Below are 5,158 nucleotides of genomic sequence, written 5' to 3' on the forward strand. Positions count from 1 at the left end.
TGTCGCTTCGCGTTGAATTTTCGTCGATGTTAAGCCTAACGAAGACTATTGTATCATTAAAAATTATTTTTTTATTTTGTACAAACAAAATAAATATATTGAAAAATATAAAAACAATAAAAAATTATACTTCAGAAGTTAATTTAGTATTAAAAACGTAAAATATTTGAGTAGCCCAAGACATAGTCAAAGATTGCAGTGCCACAGCACTGGCGAAAATTTAAATTTGCCGACTGGAATTCTTTCGGATAATCGCTGCTCTACTGTAATAAAGAAATCATGATGTTTTTACTACAAAATAATACAGTATAAATTTATTCTTGAAATCATTCACAAAAGAAATATTTTTATAAAAAAAATTATAATTATTATTATTGTTGTTATCACAATCTATTATAATACAGTGCAACTTAAAAGCATATATAATCAACATTTTACTATTTTTCAAAATTGTTAGGAATTTAAGAGAAATGTAAATGATTTCATTTGTATTTGCAAATTACTTTACACTGATTTTTGATTATTTCAAAATTAAACATCATTACATTAATAATTTAACAACAAAAATATATTTTTCACTGTCCCATAAGTATAGATAATAAAACAGAATTGTAAAATTTCAAACATAAGAAACTTAAAATTATGAAAATAATAATAAATAACATCAAGTAGCACTTGAACTTTGTTATCAAGTAATAATTTGAATATTGAATCAAAACTTTCAAAAATGCCACATGGAAGAGAGTTTAGTATGGAAGAAATTGCAAGAATGTGGAAATTAAAAGCAGAAGACTGTCATGTCAAAGAAATTGCTGTTTTAATGAACAGATCTATCCTGGAATTTATAAAATTTTGGGAAAATCATTACCAAAACCTTCTAAACATTGATCAGGAAGACCCAAAATCACATCTCAAAGAGATGATAATTGAATTGTGCACCTTGCATCACAGCAGGACAAATCAGTTTGTCAAATTTTGTTTAAAAGTGAATTAAAAACATCAGAAAGCACTGTTTATTGAAGAATTTCAGCAGTTTCACATAAAATTTGCTGCTATGATGAAAAAAACCACCACAACACAAATTGGCAAGAATGCAGTGGGCTAAAGATCACATGCTGTGGAATGACCAATGGCTCTCAGTTCTTTTCAGTGATAAAAAGAAATTTAATTTGGATGGGCCAGATGGTTGGGCTCATTACTGGCATGATATTAGAAAAGAAGAGTACAATTTTTTCAGCAGGCAACATAGTGGTGGTTCTATATAGTGTGGGCTGCTTTGGATTTTATGGTTTATTAAATTTTAAGATGTTTGTCTACTAGTTAAAATTACTAAAGTTATCAAGAAATCCTAAAAAATAATTTATTACCTATTCGAGAAGAAAGTGGAGGACCTGATTGGATTTTCCAACAGGACAATGCAGTACAGTGATACCCCAAACTTACGTGATAGGTGGGACCGAGCGATAACCGCGTAAGTCGGGGTATAATTTCGCAATTTGTGTAAAATCCAAGTCGGATGTATGTAAGCTAATAAATGTTCTCGTTAATCTTATCTCTTCTTTTGATTCGTTCACAGTTACAAGAAATCACCACATAGAGTCTCTGAAGGCTCCGTAGATATAACAAACACAGAAATAAATAACAAAATAAATTGTAGCTATGTGTCGATTCTGCACGACACGTCCGAACATGTAAGCTGAACAAAAGTGTGGAGGACTGAGTAATCAAGAGTTGCGTGGTGCTCAAACAAAAGACGAATCGACGAGATTTGAGAATCGTGTAACTCCGGGTTCGTGTAAGTCAAGGTATTACTGTATTCATTGTTCATGTTCAACAACTAAGTGGGTCAAAGATCATAATATTCAAGTTAAGAAGTGACTGGCAAGGAGTTTGGCTATTAATCCTATTGAGAACTTATGGGGCATTTTTATTCTGAAAATTAATTCTAATAACAGACATTTTACGACAGTTTTAGAGCTTAAACAAGAAATAATTGAGTGCTGGTTTCAAATGGATCCAGAAATCTTACACAATTTAATTAAATCAATGCCTAATTGCATTTTTGAAGTCATTAAACATAATGGCAGTTCTATTTCATATTAAAACAATTTTCATCAATTTATATTATGAACTATTGCTCAAAATTTAAATTTATCTATATCGAAATACGTATTTTGTGTTTAACACTTTATGTAACTGTTAATTAGAAAAAATGACAAAATAAAAAGTTGAAGAAGCTACAGGATATTTGCATAGTAAGTCGTATGCTGTTTTATTTTGTCAATGTGTCTTACTGTAAGGGACTGAGGTCGGGGAATTTATACAGAGTTGGTCAGGGAAAGTCATGGAATTTAAAACAAAAATTTGAGTAGGAACCCTGAATATAAAAAGAGAAAAAAACAAAGAAATTTTGAAAAAACGTGTTTACTTATTTTATTTATTCAATAATAAATACATTGTCTGAAAATGTCCCAAAGAAGTTCCTTTTCAACCATTATCAAGTTTCGGTAGAGTGATTCTTTTGCTAGAAGGATACCGAAACACTGTTTAGTGGAGAGTGCTATTAGCATTGTACCGTCCCAAATGACACAAGAATGAAACTCTTGCATATTTCATAGTAAATGATTTCTGCACAAGGAAATCCAGATAAAATACCAGACATCAATAACATTTAAAAGCATATTTTATATTTTGAAATAAAAAGATTTATGGCTTCACATGTGCACAAATTATGCATCTTTTGCATTTTGGATGCTCAATAACTTAAAAATTGCCCAGTTTTTGGTTTCAACCCTGTGAAAACTTTTCATCACAACCACTAGAACTATAGAATCATATCATAGATATCATAGATTCATTCAAATCCACCAGAACTTGTCAGGTTCTGTGTGAGATACTTTGATCCAGTAATATATATAATATAGTGTTGTACTTAAAATACAAAAGGTATTACCAGTATTATCTTTTAAGTTGAAAGCAAAGAAATTTTTGTTGAGTGGCAGTTTTTGTTTTAAGGTGGGCTTAAGAGGTTCAAAAATATCAAAACCAATATTTCTTTTTCTATTTCAATAAAGTATTATTTTCTCTGTTTGAAGTTAGATTGTTAATGAATATGCTATTCTGTTATACCATTCCTTTAAACTTTTGTTAATAATTTAATTATATATCGCAGTATAATTGAAAATTATTGAACTTTATAATGATCCACTTAACCTTTTATTCGTGTGCCCGAAACTCGAGAAGGGCCATTCTCAGCTTTTACAGTATAAAGCCAAATTAGTAATTCTTCAAAGTTAACAAAGCTGCATTGTTAATAATGAAGAAACCATTTTTACTCTGTAAACTATTCTCCGTGTTAAATTAATAGGCCTATTTCTGTATGGATAATGAAGAGTTAAAACAAAGTTAATCTTTACAAAATTTCAGACGTCACTAAAAATACTAATAGTTTCAAATAATATATATTGACTTAAATTTTTCTTATATTAAGTTTATTTATTTTTATTTATTTAATAAGATATATTAAATAAATTTTACATCAAAANACCGGCACACGTATTTGTAAAATCTAAGTGACTCGTACAACATGGAATTCATATAAAACGGAATTATCAACAGTGTTATGGGGGTCGACTGTATACGTATTTAGTCATTTCGTATATTTAATAATTGTTTTCTATTAGTAGTACGAGCGAGAGCGAATTAACGCGGGTGCATACCCGGTGGTGGCGCCGCGCATTACTAATATTTCTGTTCTATACGTGTATCGCTCCGGTAAATAAACTGGGCCGGAAAACTCAAAAATGCTTTAAACGGCCACGGACACGAAGCAGAGGAAGCGCGACCAACATCGACGTTAAGAATCGCGTAAGTGGAAACAAACACTACTTATTTATAACACCAAAAGAAGCGCCGAATAAACTTCCTCCTTTAATATTTCTACGATCCCGGTATTATTTGTAATTTGTAACGGTTGGGTGGCGGTGGACGGGGGCTGGCTCACTCGAGCGGAATATAAACAAACTACGATCGGGTTCCATAAAATATGACGCGTAAAGTTGGCGCCTTTAACGGAGAAGGAAGTTTTGTCGTTACAAATTCTGTTCGTAACCGCTTTGAATCTCTTCGTCGATATTTAAGTCGTTGATTTAAATCGTATTCAAAGTACCAATTCCCGCAGACGTACGGCCATAGACCAAAAATCCGAAGGAAAATAATTTATAACTCCGAGTGTGAGTGGAACAGACATTTCGGCAGGACGGACGGAATGATCTAATCCCCGGTTTTCTTCTATTGCGCGTTCTTACGATAATTTATAAGATATTTGAGGATTCCGTTAACAATCATCACGACCACAATTAATTAATGACCAGCGCAGTGTTTCCCCACTCGCGCGTGGCGGAAATCAGTAGCGTGCCGAGAATGGCTAGTCCCCTAAATTCCTTCGAGTACCGTCCGATTATTATTTTTAATGCGTTTGCATTTGAAACCTTTTACTTGAAAAATATGTATTTTTTCGTTAGGAGAAGCGGGTCTCTGGAAACGAAACAAAGCGGTTTGGATGTAACTTAATCTAGGTGAATCGTCACAGCGGAGTGAAGACAACCGACACTTCCGTTCTGTATTCTGGATCGCCTGCTGGAAACGTCGTTCGGAACCTCGAATTTCCGAGAAAAAAAAACAATGTAGTAACCACTTCTTCTTGTCTCGGAGTTTATATGGAGATTCTAGCCGTGTAACGGCTTTTTCTCCGACGAGCGAGTAATAACTTTTTACTCTTCGTTACTTATACGATCCCAGCACGTTCGTTAGAGCCATCTGTTGACGAAAAACAAACCTATATTAAAAAATGGTTTCTTTTTCAATAAAAATTAGTTAAACAAGAATATATATCCTTTTCGTCGATTTAATTACTTTTTTATGTTTTGTAATTATTTTATGTGGTAAAAATAAACAACGCGAGACAAAATATTTTTTGATATAGTCTATTGACTACGAGCGAAGACTTTTTTGATTTTATTGGGAATTTTATTTAAAATTATTTTTTGAATTAATCTTCTTTATATTTTAACGAACTTTCAAACATTTTTCTCCTATTAAAATCACACAAAGAAATATTCGGTTTTGCTCGATTTAGCCAAGCGACTCGAAACGGGCG

Source organism: Centruroides sculpturatus, unplaced genomic scaffold, assembly GCF_000671375.1.
Source record: "Centruroides sculpturatus isolate CEXI.00-Female unplaced genomic scaffold, Cexi_2.0 scaffold1036, whole genome shotgun sequence".
NCBI classification, from domain to species: domain Eukaryota; kingdom Metazoa; phylum Arthropoda; class Arachnida; order Scorpiones; family Buthidae; genus Centruroides; species Centruroides sculpturatus.